This window comes from Nycticebus coucang, chromosome 14 (assembly GCF_027406575.1).
Source record: "Nycticebus coucang isolate mNycCou1 chromosome 14, mNycCou1.pri, whole genome shotgun sequence".
NCBI classification, from domain to species: domain Eukaryota; kingdom Metazoa; phylum Chordata; class Mammalia; order Primates; family Lorisidae; genus Nycticebus; species Nycticebus coucang.
The window spans coordinates 13000018-13015187 of NC_069793.1; the positions used below are offsets into that span (position 1 = coordinate 13000018).

General features: G+C 38.4%; 1 pseudogene; it reads left to right on the top strand.

Moving 5' to 3' along the window:
• Window positions 1-8871: 8871 nt before the first annotated feature.
• On the top strand, window positions 8872-9515 carry LOC128564287 (translation machinery-associated protein 16-like; annotated as a pseudogene).
• Window positions 9516-15170: the final 5655 nt, after the last annotated feature.

Consider the following 15170-nt stretch of genomic DNA (forward strand, 5'->3'; position numbering starts at 1 on the left):
GTGTTGGATTGATCTTCCAATAAGCAGAGCAAAGCAATTTTACATTTAAACCTAACCATCCAACATTTGGATTTAGCAGACATCTACAGAACATTTCATCCCAACAAAACTGACTACACATACTTTTCATCAGCCCATGGAACATACTCCAAAATTGATCACATCTTAGGTCACAAGTCTAACCTCAGTAAATCTAAAGGAATAGAAATTATTCCTTGTATTCTCTTGGACCACCATGAAATAAAAGTTGAGCTCAGTAACAACAGAAATCTGCATACTCATACAAAAACATGGAAATTAAATAACCTTATGCTGAATGATAGCTGGGTCAGAGATGAGATTAAGAAAGAAATTGCCAAATTTTTGGAACAAAACGACAATGAAGACATGAATTACCAGAACCTCTGGGATACCGCAAAGGTAGTCCTAAGAGGGAAATTTATAGCACTGCAAGCCTTCCTCAAGAGAATGGAAAGAGAGGTAGTTAACAACTTAATGGGACATCTCAAGAAACTGGAAAAGGAAGAACATTCCAACCCCAAACCCAGTACAAGAAAAGAAATAACAAAAATTAGAGCAGAATTCAATGAAATTGAAAACAAAAGAATTATACAACAGATCAAGAAATCAAAAAGTTGGTTTTTTGAAAAGGTCAATAAAATAATAAACCTTTAGCTAACATAACCAGGAAAAAAAGAGTAAAATCTCTAATCTCATCAATCAGAAATGACAAAGACGAAATAACAGACTCCTCAGAAATTCAAAAAATCCTTAATGAATATTACAAGAAACTTTATTGTCAGAAATATGAAAATCTGAAGGAAATTGACCAATACTTGGAAGCATGTTGCCTTCCAAGACTTAGCCAGAATCAAGTGGAAATGTTGAACAGGCCAATGTCAAGTTTGGAAATAGCATCAACCATGCAAAACCTCCCTAAAAAGAAAAGCCCGGGACCAGATGGCTTCACATCAGAATTCTACGAAACTGTTAAAGAGGAACTAGTACCTATATTACTCAACCTGTTCCAAAATGTAGAAAAAGAAGGAAAACTACCCAACATGTTCTATGAAGCAAACATCACCCTAATCCCCAAACCAGGAAAAGATCCAACAAGAAAAGAAAATTATAGACCAGTATCACTAATGAATATAGATGCAAAAGTATTCAGCAAGATCCTAACAAACAGAATCCAGCAACACATCAAACAAATTATACATCATGACCAAGTCGGTTTTATCCCAGGGTCTCAAGGCTGGTTCAATATACGTAAATCTATAAGTATAATTCAGCACATAAACACATTAAAAAACAAAGACCATATGATTCTCTCAATTGTTGCAGAAAAAGCTTTTGATAACATCCAGTATCCCTTCATGATCAGAACACTTAAGAAAATTGGTATAGAAGGGACATTTCTTAAACTGATAGAGGCCATTTACAGCAAACCCACAGCCAATATCATATTGAATGGAGTTAAATTGAAATCATTTCAACTCAGATCAGGAACCAGACAAGGGTGCCCAGTGTCTCCACTGCTCTTTAACATTGTAATGGAAGTTTCAGCCACCGCAGTTAGGGAAGAAAAGGTGATCAAGGGTATCCATATAGGGTCAGAAGACATCAAACTTTCGCTCTTCACAGGTGATATGATTGTATATCTGGAAAACACCAGGGATTCTACTACAAAACTCTTAGAAGTGATCAAGGAATACAGTGGCATCTCAGGTTACAAATACAACATTTATAAATCGGTAGCCTTTATATATACCAACAATAGTCAAGCTGAAAAAACAGTTAAGGACTCTATTCCATTCACAGTAGTGCCAAAGAAGATGAAATATTTGGGAGTTTATCTAAAAAAGGACGTGAAAGATCTCTATAAAGAGACCTATGAAATTCTAAGAAAAGAAATAGCTGAAAATGTTAACAAATGGAAAAACATACCATGCTCATGGCTGGGAAGAATCAACATTGTTAAAATGTCCATACTACCCTAAGCAATATACAATTGTAATGCAATCCCTATTAAAGCTCCATATCATACTTTAAAGATATTGAAAAAAAATAATACTTCATTTTATATGGAATCAGAAAAAACCTCAAATAGCCATTACTCAGAAATAAAAACAAAGCAGGAAGAATCATGCTATGAGACCTCAGACTATACTATTAATCAAAAGTGATCAAAACAGCATGGTACTGGCACAAAAACAGAGAAGTAGATGTCTGGAACAGAATAGAGAACCAAGAGATGAATTCAGCTACTTACCATTATTTGATCTTTGACAAGCCATTAAAAACATTCAGTGGGGAAAAGATTTCCTATTTAACAAATGGTGCTGGGTGAACTGGCTGGCAACCTGTAGAAGACTGAAACTGGACCCACACCTTTCACCATTAACTAAGATAGACTCTCACTGGATTAAAGACATGAAACTATAAAAATACTAGAAGAGAGTGCAGGGAAAACCCTTGAAGAAATCGGTCTGTGCGAGTGTTTTGTGAGGAGGACCCCCCGGGCAATTGAAGCAGCTTCAAAAATACACTATTGGGACCTGATCAAACTAAAAAGCTTCTGCACAGCCAAGAACACAGTAGCAAGCAGACAGCCATCAGAATGGTAAAAGATATTTGCAGAACAAAGGTTTAATAACCAGAATTCACAGAGAACTCAAACGTATAAGCAGGAAAAGAACAAGTGATCCCATCACAAGCTGGGGAAGGGACTTGAAGAGAAACTTCTCTGAAGAAGACAGGTGCATGGCCCACAGACATATTAAAAAATGCTCATCTTTAATTATCAGAGAAATGCAAATCAATACTACTTTGAGATATCATCTAACTCCAGTGAGAGTGGAGAAAAGGGAACACTTCTACACTGCTGGTGGGAATGCAAATTAATACAGTCCTTTTGGAAAGATGTTTGGAGAACACTTAGATATCTAAAAATAGATCTGCCATTCAATCCTATAATTCCTCTACTAGGCATATACCCAGAAGACCAAAAATCACATTATAACAAAAATATTTGTACCAGAATGTTTATTGCAGCCCAATTCATAATTGCTAAGTCATGGAAAAAACCCAAGTGCACACCAATCCACGAATGGATTAATAACTTGTGGTATATGTACACCATCTTTCTTTTTTTTAAAGAAAGATGGAGAATTTACCTCTTTCATGTTTACATGTGTGGAGCTGGAACATATTCTTCTTAGTAAAGTATCTCAAGAATGGAAGAAAAAGTATCCAATGTACTCAGCCCTACTATGAAACTAATTTATGGTGTTCACATGAAAGCTATAACCCAGTTATAACCTAAGAATAGGGGAAGGGGGAAAGGGAGAGGAGGGAGGGGGGAGGGGGGCAGAAGGAGGGTGATTGGTGGGATTACACCTGCTGTACATCTTACAAGGGTATATGTGAAACTTAGTAAATGTAGAATGTAATTGTCTTAACACCATAACTAAGAAACTGCCAGGTGATGAAAACGTGTCAAACGGTCTATAAAACCAGTGTATGGTGCCCCACGATCACATTAATGTACACAGCTATGATTTAATAATAAAAAAAAGAACAAAGAAAATGTGTCAAACGGTCTATAAAACCAGTGTATGGTACCCCATGATCGCATTAATGTACACAGCTATGATTTAATTAAAAAAAAAAAGACAAGTTTTTTTAATCAACATTGGGAAATTAGATGATCTACTCCCTCCCCACCACTTCCCATTGTTTTAGGGCTTTATGTGATTTTTTTTTTTTTTTCCCGTTCAGCAGGTCCCAGCCAGGATTGAATCTCCCACCTCACTGCACAGGGCTGGCACTGTAACCATTGAGTTATGGGTGCCCAGCCATGATTTTCTTTTTTAAATCTTAGTTGACTTAATCTCTGCAACCATGATGGCCTTCTTGCTCTGTGAACACTCCAACATGCTGACCCCTCAGTAATTTTTCATCAGCTGTTTCTGTAGTCTTGAATGACTGTCCCTGCAGGAAATGCACAACCCATTCCTTCCTTCCTCTAGGTCTTTTCTCAAACATCACCTTGCAGGCTGGTCTTCCTGATGCTATGTTAACAGAACCACAACCTTCACCCAAGTGTTCCCAATCTCCCTGCCTTATGTTCCCTCAGGATCATTTACCCTTTCCTAGAAGATAATTTTAGTTTAGACTCTGTCTCCTTCCACTAAATATGTGAACTCCACTGGGGCATGTTTGTGGAATAAATAAATTATTATGCATCACTTCCCAGCTCCAACCATGACTGAGCATCAATCACCAACTGAGGAGAGTCACTTTACCCTTCAAAACCAACCTATAATGAACATGGAAGCTTAAAATTACATGCAACTCAGCTCTTCAAAAATTACAAACAGCCATGTAATAGTTCGAATTTTATTCACAAATAAGACTCCATAAAGTTAAAAGCACGAGCAGCTCCAGTTTTTAAAAGGACATAAAAAGGCATCATGCCATTTTATTGAAAATTGTAAATTAGTTTTTTAAAATGTGTGAGTTACTAAATCTTATTCCTGCTTCTTAGATTTGTACAAAGTAGCACATTATACATCCTCGGTCCTGTGCAAGCATGGTAGAGATTACAAATTCCTTCTCAATAATGAGGTAAACAACCCAGTTTCTTCTCTTGCGGTAAAGTCCATCATTTGATATACAGGGGAAAGTAACATTCACATTCTTGCTGAAATGGAAGAAAGACAGTAAAAAGTAGGCCCTGGTGTAACCGTAACTTAGCTACTTCCAAGAGTTCATTATTCATAAGTAAAGCCAGATATAGAATAGAGGTGAGGGAGGAAAATTACAAGGCAGTAAATGTTCTGTCCTTAAGACCATAACATTAAGTATATAAGGATTCAAGTACAACACATGTGTAAGTGAATAAGGATATTTTTACTCTTTAAGATGTCAAGTACATCCCAGATGTTCTATGACTATTCTGCTTACTCTCTGTAAGATCGCTTCATCCCTTAATGAATAGCCAAATATTAACATATGTGGATTTTTCACAATAAAACCTCATATGCGACTCTAAGAATGAAAAACTGTACTCACTTGTAGTCATTTGACCCTTTCTCAAAGAAACTGCAACCAGGGTTTATGACACTTTTGAGTTCATTTCCCCAGAGACTACCAACATATCTAAGCTACTTGGTAGGCTCAGTAGTAATACTTATTTATTATGATTCAGAACTATATTCATATTGGAATTAATAGGTATGTTACCTTCAAATTGAGAATTCTTCCTTTCTTTCTTTGGGAAGCCACCCATTCTCTCAGTCCTTTTCTCTACCACGTCCATCTTCCCTTCTCTCACTCCCTGCTCTGTGCTCTCATCTCTCTCTTCTCCACACTCTCTTCCCTCGCTCGAATGTAAAGATTATTATATCATATATTATATATGATATTATATATATAATATTATTATATTATATTCTAATCTTGGCCTAGAGAAATTCTTTTCTGGTCTCTCAAACAACACCTACTGAGCAAGTGAACATTTTCCAAATTTATCTTTTGATGGCCTACACGGAGACTTCGGAAAGTCACTTCTTTTACCTCTACAGGGGTAAGTCACTTTTCTTCTCCACAAGAGAACTGTCTCTCTCTTTTCTGGATGGAGTGTGACTTCAGTCCCAAAAATTCTCCTTCCTCTGCTGAGCATCTCCCAGGACTTCACTCTCAGTGCCCTCATTGGGTCACTAAGTCTCCAGGATTTGGGGAAATGGTCATATTGGATTTTGGGAAATGGGCAAACTTCAGCCCTTTTCCCTATCTTACCTTTAAATTGATCATAGTATTTTATATAATGCCAAGAGGGACAGCTCTTATTTCTGTGGATTCCTACCAGTTAGTAAAAGATTAACAAGACCACCATGGTCAAAATGCATTCATCAAACACAGGAAGGCATGGATTTGCCAATTCTGAACTGGAAGCTCTCTACGCAGAAAGCACCTTAAGACAAATGCATGCCATTTCCTTGACAATTCTATCAGCCCATGTCTGGTACATGCCTGGACAAAAAACATAAAATGCCAGTGTTGAGTATCCTCACCCAGATTGCGTTGCAGAAGCAACTTCCATGTCTTCTTTCTCAGTGTGAATTCTGCCCCTTGTTTCCTGTTGGGTTACACTGCCAGTTTCATTATGTCTCCTTTGAACTTCATTTGAATAAGGTTGCCGCCTACAATCAGAAGAAAATAGAGAACTATCACAGGAGACTCAAGATCAACTCAGATCCCAGCATTGACAAGGCTATACTTGGGGCTCGATCTTCTCACCTGAAATTTAGCATAGTATTATTATCTACGGCAGCTGGTTCCTCATCTGTGAGGTAGGGGAGGGTGCAGTAATTGCACCCACAAGGTCGAGACGATTGTGCACGGTACAAAAATGGGACTCCATATCTGAAAAAAACAAACAAAAACAAAAACCCCAACATCTACGTCATGTATTTGCCATGAGGAATTAATGCATTCTTACAAGTAAAATGCTTAGAACAGTGTCAGCATAAGTAATTAATGTTAGCAATTATTAACAAAATAACAACAATCTGTGGGAAGAACACCATGTAATGTGTCTCTTCTCTAATTGCTGAGGAGCAAAAAATTTAGGCTAAGATTTTAACCATAAAAACTTAATACAAAAATTGTCTAAAAGAAATTCCTGCCATGTATATTAGAGTTTTGCTAAGACTTGATCATAGTTCTTATTAATCGAAAGACTAATTATCTAAGACTTTCTCAAAAAGGTAGATTCATAAGGAACGAAAAGAACCCTAGCCCAGAGATGATGCTGTCCGTCTCTCTTCCATAGCCCTTCAATGTACATACTGATCTCAACTCCCCAATGAGTTCATGAATCTTTTAGACTTTTTTTTTTTTTGCAATTTTTTGGCTGGGGCTGGGTTTGAACCCACTACCTCCAGTATATGGGGCCGGCACCCTACTCCTTTGAGCCACAGGCGCCACCCTCTTTTAGACTTTTTGTTGTGGCATTCAGGAATCTTCAATATGGGCTCAAGTTTAATTAAAACTCAAATTACTTGGTTAAGAACCGTAAGGTTCTCAGTGACTCTGACACTGGTATCAAAAAGTGAAGCATTTCCTTTTTCAGCATTCCTAATAGTCATATATTCCAGGGAGCCATTGTAATAAGTAGAAGGATACAGGGACAGAGGTCAAGGGATTTGTGTCCCTCGTAGGGTTTTCTGTCTCTCCCACCCCTGTCCCTGTTTGTGCCATTTAACCTTTCAGGTTAGGGGATTTTGTATCTGAAAGGGAAAGATGAAGCCAGGGCCCAGGGTGGAAGTCTGGTGTGTTATACTCACCTGCGGAGGACACAGGTCACAGGCATCTCAAATCCAATGGTCTGGTTTTTTCTGTAATGCCATATTTTAGTTTCAAAGAGAATAAAACCATGGAAAGACTAAGGAGACACAGATTTTGAACAGACATTGCTCTCAGGTATCTCAGGAAATTCAAAGACATTGGAATACAGATTGATCAATACTTCAAGCTCTCTAAAAATGGTCACCTCTCATTAAACTATAAAGAAGATCTGTTTATGGGAAATGGCTATTTTTTAAAGGGACAGATGGGTCAAAATCTGGCACAAGGCTTACACATAACAGACAAGCAACCCTTGTCAGCTTAAATGGAAAGGATATTAGTGATTCATACTCAAGAAAGCATTTGTTCGTACCACTGTTTGAGAAGCACAGCCATGGCTGCAGTGGTGCTCACACACAGAGGGCATGGACTTCTGAGATCCCATGAATCCTGTTTGGAATCTCAGAGCTGGCTCTACTCATCGTGAACCCTTGGAAAGTTTGTTCTAACTGTGAGATCTGCAGGGTTAGCCAAAGCTGTCTTTGGGTCTACATCACAGCTCAGCTTCACCCTTGGCACAACTTTCTTTTCCCCAAGGCAACTTTTCTTTTCTTTTGCTCTGTTGCCCAGGTTAGCGTGTAGGGGCCCAATCATGGTTCATTGCAGCTTTGCACTACTCCTGGGGTCAAGCCATCCTCTGATCTGAATGTGACTGGTAGAGAAACCAGTCCAGCTATATTTCTATATACAAATAGAAACTTAGTAACATCTGATCTGTGGATCTATTGAAGGAATCATAAGATGCTTGGGTTTCAGGTAAAAAGCCATTTCTCTTACTTTAATTACAATACCACAATCACTAGGATGGTAGGAAAACTCATAGCAGGAATCCTGAGAGTTGGCATCCGTCTCGATGTTAGTTGCAGGGCAGTCATCTCCCAAAATCAGATCATCGGGCTCCACATGATAATTGGGAAATACTGTAGGTTTAATCCTGACATAGAATAATGATAGGCTGCATTGTACTTCAAGAACTGAGAATTTTTTCAAAAAGAAAGAAAGTTTTTGTTAGTATACATAGATCAGCTCAGGAAATATTTTGCATAGCCAGTTAATACAAATGAAGGCAGCATCCCACACTAAAATAAAACATGTCTTACAGATGAGCAAATGGCTTTATCCCCTAAAAATACCCACATATTACTTACCCCTCAAAGAGGCTCTCTAGTGAATCTATATATGAAAAAATTATATATAAGAGCTTATCATCCCATTCTCCATAGTCAAATTTTTGTAGAGATGAAATCATAAGAGTATGTCTATGAATTTATGTGAAGAAGTATAGAGCGTGTTCTGTGTCTCTCATTCAACAGAAGCTCCTTTAAGCAAGTCTTTGTTTCCATGTCTGTGTCTGCAACTTCATTGTATATAAAGGCAGTCACTGAGAGTTTATAAAGACTTGTCCAGAGTGGGCCAGGGTACCTGCTGCCTGAGTAGGTACCATTGTCCAGGTCTGGAATGCAGGGCAGAGGTCTACTGCAGCTGCAAGGACTCACCATACCTAAAGCACTAAAGGGAAAAAGTGCAAGATGGAGGGGTGGGAAAGTCATCCATCCCTCCAGTAGAAAAGCAGCTCAAATTACAAAAGAGGCCCACAAACAAGAAAAAGAGGACAAATAAAGAATGAAAAGTCCTTGCATCTTAACCTTATTGGTGAAAAACTTCATTGGTTTCAAAATCATCTTGATCCCTCAAAAGTGAGATATGCAAAGAAAGATGCTAGTGAAATAATTGAACAGTATTTAAAACGATTCAGCAGTGAGCTGGAGCAGATCGAGTTACGTAACAGCATCAAAGACCGGCAGGAAAGGCGGCACTAGTCCCTTCAAGAGACAGTCATCAAGCTGAGGGTGGCAGGAATATGAAGGTTACGGCCTTGAAATTCCAGACACTGAGAATGTGAGTAATCTGAAAACTTTATGGGAATGGAATTTTGATCTGAAGAAACTGCCAAACATTAAAATGAGAAAAATTTGTGATAATGATGCACTTCCCAAGAAGCATGAGAAGAAAACTACCATAACTGCAGGCGAGGATTTGGGGGATCTGGCAATAAAGATGAATCAAGTGACTCTGATGAGGAAATGACTGCAGGGAACTAATTGCCTTGACTTGAATGGAACACAGATAATTGGATACCTTCAAGTTGTACTCACTGATCACAAAACGCAGTCATCCAGATCCAAGAATTTGCTATTTCACTCATTCAATGACTTGATGAGAGTCCCATTTGCAATTTCAAAAGTGGTGTCTAGATTTTTATTTTAAAATGAAGATTGCTTTTCATTTACATTAAATTGCTAAATTAGAAGTGATTCCCAAAAACTATGTAATCTAAATTTCGGGAGTGGGGAACACTACAAGGACAAAATCGTTTGTTTTTTTCCTCATGTGCATTCAGGATTATGTAATCTCACATTTGGGGAAATGACAGTAACCTGTTTGCTGAAAGCTTCCTGTGGATCCTTCCTGAGCAACGATGACAGCAAAATAATCTTTCAGTAATTATGTCACAATGATTCTTCTCTTAAACATTAGGCCTATTATAAAATAGGAGAAAATGTGATATGGAATTTGTCTACGTGGATGGATTGTGTGTTATTATTTTCTGAGCCAGAGTTAAACAGTAAGAAAATGAACAGTGACAATGTTATATCAACCTCCCTCACTTAATCCGTTCCTTTGTGATGAAGGTGATAATTTCTGGTTAACTTCTTTTGATTGTATATTATGCTTTCTTTTTGTACAAAGTGATAGGTTTTATATGTGGAGACAGAACTAAAGATTAGAGAATCAATGATTTTAATTGCGTTATTTGTCCTTCCAAGAATTAGGTTGACACTTAACTCAATATTTAGAGTATCATGAAAAACAGATACTGTAGAATTGTGTTCTTTGCAGAATTTGTTAAATGCAAGTATCCTTTAGTCTGTTTTTTAAAGGGTGCAGTGCAAAGAGTTCAAGGAAACAGTAAAGCTGTATGAGGTTAACTAAATATAACTACATCTTGGTAACAGTTTACTTAAAATGTTTTTACTTTTGAAACTTAAAAATAAAATTATTTCCATAAAAAAAGGCTTGTCCAGAAGAATAAAGCCTAGCAACCAGGCTTTCATGGAAATTGAATAAAGATTGTCTATCCTTCCCCTTCTAACTTGAAATATTGAGACAATAATTTATTTATCTGAGAAAAGGAAAACTTTTCTGATATAAACTTTTATTTGAGCCAGATTCCAGAGGAACAGAATTAGAACAACCTAAAAGTTATAAGAAGGGGAAGGCATGAGGCCAAAAAAAAAAAAGCAATAAATTTTTTTTATACTTTACATATACTTTTTATATACTTATATAAACTTATATAAACCTTGCTAAAAAAATACTTCCAATTGCACTGAAGGTATTGGAAGGAGCCCAAGTCCTCAGGAGATTCCAAAAACTCACTACTTAGACAAAATATATAAACCTCCAAACCTTTCACCTAAAAGGATATGCAAGAAAACATGTTCAACATTATTGGCCACTATGGAAATCCAAATAACTGCATACTTATCACAGTGGCTAAAATAAAAAATAGTGACAATACCAAGGGCTATCAAGGATGTGGAGAAACTGGGTCACTCATACTTTACTGGTGGTGATAGGAAAAATATATCAATCAACTACTCTGAAAAACAATTTCCAAATTACTTTAAAAACTAAACATGTAACTACTCTATGACCCAGCAGTTAAAGAAGCATTCACTCCAGGCAAACACAAATTGATGATGTTCACATACAATGCACATGAACGTTCATAACAGCATTATTCCTAAGAGCCAAAAAATGAAAACAGCCCAAATGTCTCTGAGAGGGGGAAGAATAATTAAACTATGGTCCATCCATGCCATGAAATACTACTCAGCAATAAAAAAGATTAAACTGTTGAGACACACAACAATTCCTTGGATGACTCTCTAAGGAATTATGCTGAATGAAAAAAGCCAAGTCCAAAAGGTTATATGTAATGAGTCCATGCATAGAACATTCTCCAGATAACAGAACATCACAAATGGAGCACAGATTTGTTGTGGCTGACAAAGGTTGAGGACTGGGGAGGAAGGAGCCGTGGCAGAATTGGGTCAGGAGGAAAGTGGATGTGGCTCTACACGGGTAATGTGGGGCATCCTTATTGCAATAGCAATGTTCTTTAATTTGGCTGTTTCAATATCCCTCATGTAATATTGTATTAGTATCACAGTTGTGTATGAAGTTACCATTGGGAAAATCTGAGTAAATGGAATACCTAACCTCTATTACTTCTTACAACTGCATGTGAATCTACAATTACCTAAAAATAAAAAGTCTCGTTTAAAAATGTAAAAGTCTGCTTTGCTTATGTCTGGGCTCTTGGCTTCCCTGGAGCTAAATGTGACAAGCTGCAGTCACATCTGGGCTCACAGGGGATGAGGTCCTACAACATGCAGTGCCCCTGTGCAGTTGGCTGACAGCAGAGGATATAAGTTGGTCTGTGGTCACGGATCTGGCATCCTGGCTCCAGTACAAGGATCTTCAAGTGCCGCTCAGCGATTGGCCCCACCCGGACCTCTGTAAGAGCTGCACTGTACCCCGCAATCGGTGCCCACCCAGACCTCCGTAAGACCTGCGCTGCACCCCATGATTGGCACATGCCCAGACTGCTGGAAGAGCTGCACTGTGCCCCGCCATTGGTGCCCGCCCAGACCTCCGGAAGAGCTGAGCCACAACAGCCATCGGCCCCTCCCAGGCCCTGGTAAGAGCTGCACTGTGACCCAAAACCTGTGCCTGCTAGGCCTCCACAAGCCATGACAAGGAACTCCAGGAGCCACACAACCCCACATCCTAACTTCTGTACCCTTCCTGCCACCACACCGGCCTGCTTGTCTGGCCAAGGACTCTGATAGCCGCATGCCCTCCAGAGCCCTCCCTGCCTCTGCACAGAGCCCTTCTCCTGGCCAGAGACTGCTAAAGCCTTGGGCCCTCTGTGCCAAAGTCACTGGGCACCAGACACTCCCAAAACTGTGTGCACCACCCCCACTCCCCACCCTGTTGCTGGATCAGGGTGTGTCCACTCCGGAGCTGCTCCCACAACCAGAACTCCCTGGCTGGGGCAGCCCCAGAGGAGCTACACAGGGTCACTCCCTACAAAGATCCAGCAACAATAGAGTGATCCCACTGGGGTCTAATTTGGAGAGACACCTCCTCAACTCTGAGGACGGCCAGAGGCAAAGGTGAAAAACAATCATGAGGCAAAATCAACAGAAATACTCTGGCAATATGAATAATCAGAGTAGATCAACTCCTCCAAGGAACAATGGGGTAGACACAGCACAAGACCCCATGCACCAACAAATCACTGAGATGTCAGAAATTGAATTCAGAATCTGGATAGCAAAAAGATCAAATTAGAATTCCAAGCAGTAACCCAAAAGATGTCTCAAGAATTTGACAAATTCAAAGACCAAATGACCAAAGATTTTGACACATTGAGACAAGAAGTTGCAGCCCTCAAAGATCTGAGAAACATAGTAGAATCCCTCAGTAACAGAATGGAACAAGCAGAAGAAATGATTTCTGACACTGAAGACAAAGCTTTCAACACTCCCAAACTCTCAAAGAAGAAGAGAAATGGAGGGCAAAAACAGATCACTCTCTCAGAGAGCTCTGGGATAATTTGAAGAAAACCAATATTTGTCTTATAGGGATCCCCAAAAGCGATGAAGTGGCTTCAAAAGGCACAGAGTCCCTTCTCCATGAGATTATAAAAGAGAACTTTCCAGACATGCCAAGAGATACTGAAATTCAGATAGCAGACTGTTTCAGAACTCCAGCGTGACTCAACCTGAATAAGACATCCCCCAGACACATCATAATCAATTTCACTAATGTTAAGATGAAGGAGAAAATTCTGAAAACAGCCAGATGAAAGAAGACCAGCATAATCCTCCACCACAAAAGTAAACCCACCCAGAAATTTTTGATCAAATTACAACTTCCACAGTCGCAAAAGGATTAAAAATGTCTACCACACTCTCGAAAGGCTTATCAATATTCTCAATTAATGTGAATGGTTTAAATTGCCCTCTAAAGAGGCACAGGTTGGCTGACTGGATACAAAAACTCAAGCCAGATATCGTCTGCATACAAGAATCTCATCTTTCATTAAAAGACAAATATAGACTCAAGGTGTAGGGATGGTCATCTACACTCCAGGGAAATGGAAAGCAGAAAAAAGCAGGCATTGCAATCCTATTTGCAGATGCAATAGACTTTAAACCAACCAAAATAAGGAAGGATATGGATAGAAACTTCATATTTGTTAAAGGTAATACTCAATATGATGAGATTTCAATTATTAATATCTATGCACCCAACCAGAGTGCACCTCAATTTATAAGAGAAACTCTAACAGACATGAGCAACTTGATTTCCCCCACTTCCATAATACTTGGAGATTTTAACACCCCTTTAGCAGTGCTGGATAGATCCTCCAAAAATAAGCTAAGCAAAGAAATTTTAGATTTAAACTTAACCATTCAACATCTGGACTTAACAGACATCTACAGAACATTTCATCCAAACAAAACTGAATACACATTCTTCTCATCAGCCAATGGAACATACTCCAAAATCGACCACATCGTAGGCCACAAATCTAACCTCAGCAAATTTAAGAAAATAAAAATTATTCCTTGCATCTTCTCAGACCATCATGGAATCAAAGTTGAATTCAATAACAACAGGAACCTGAATACCCATACAAAAACATGGAAGCTAACCTTATGCTGAAGGATAGATGGCTTATAGATGAGACTAAGAAGGAAATCACCAAATTTTTGGAACAAAACAACAATGAAGACGTGAACTATCAGAACCTCTGGGATACTGCAAAGGCAGTCCTAAGAGGGATATTTATAGCACTGCAAGCCTTCCTCAAGAAAACAGAAAGAGAGGAAGTTAATAACTTAATGGGACATCTCAAGCAACTGGAGAAGGAAGAACATTCCAATGCCAAACCCAGCAGAAGAGAAGAAATAACCAAAATCAGAGCAGAATTAAATGAAATTGAAAACAAAAGAACTATACAACAGATCAATAAATTACAAAGTTGGGTTTTTGAAAAGATCAATAAAATAGATAAACCTTTGGCCAACCTAACCAGGAAAACAAGAGGAAAATCTCTAATTTCATCAATAAGAAATGGTAAAGATGAAATAACAACAGAACCCTCAGAAATTCAAAAAACCTTAACGAATATTACAAGAAAATTTACTCTCAGAAATATGAAAATCTGAAAGAAATCAACCAATACTTGGAAGTACACCACCTACCAAGCCTTAGCCAGAACGAAGTAGAAATGTTGAACAGGCCTATATCAAGTTCTGAAATAGCATCAGCTATACAAAATCTCCCTAAAAAGAAAAGCCCAGGACCAGATGGCTTTATGTCAGAATTCTACCAAACCTTTAAAGAAGAACTAGTTCCTATATTACTAAACTTCTTTCAAAATATAGAAAAAGAAGGAATACTACCCAACATGAAGCAAACATCACCTTGATCCCTAAACCAGGGAAAGACCCAACAAGAAAAGAAAATTATAGACCAATATAACTAATGAATATTGATGCAAAAATACTCAATAAGATCCTAACAAACAGAATCCAATAACACATCAAAAAATTATACACCACGACCAAGTGGGATTTATCCCAGGGTCTCAAGGCTGGTTCCATATACGTAAA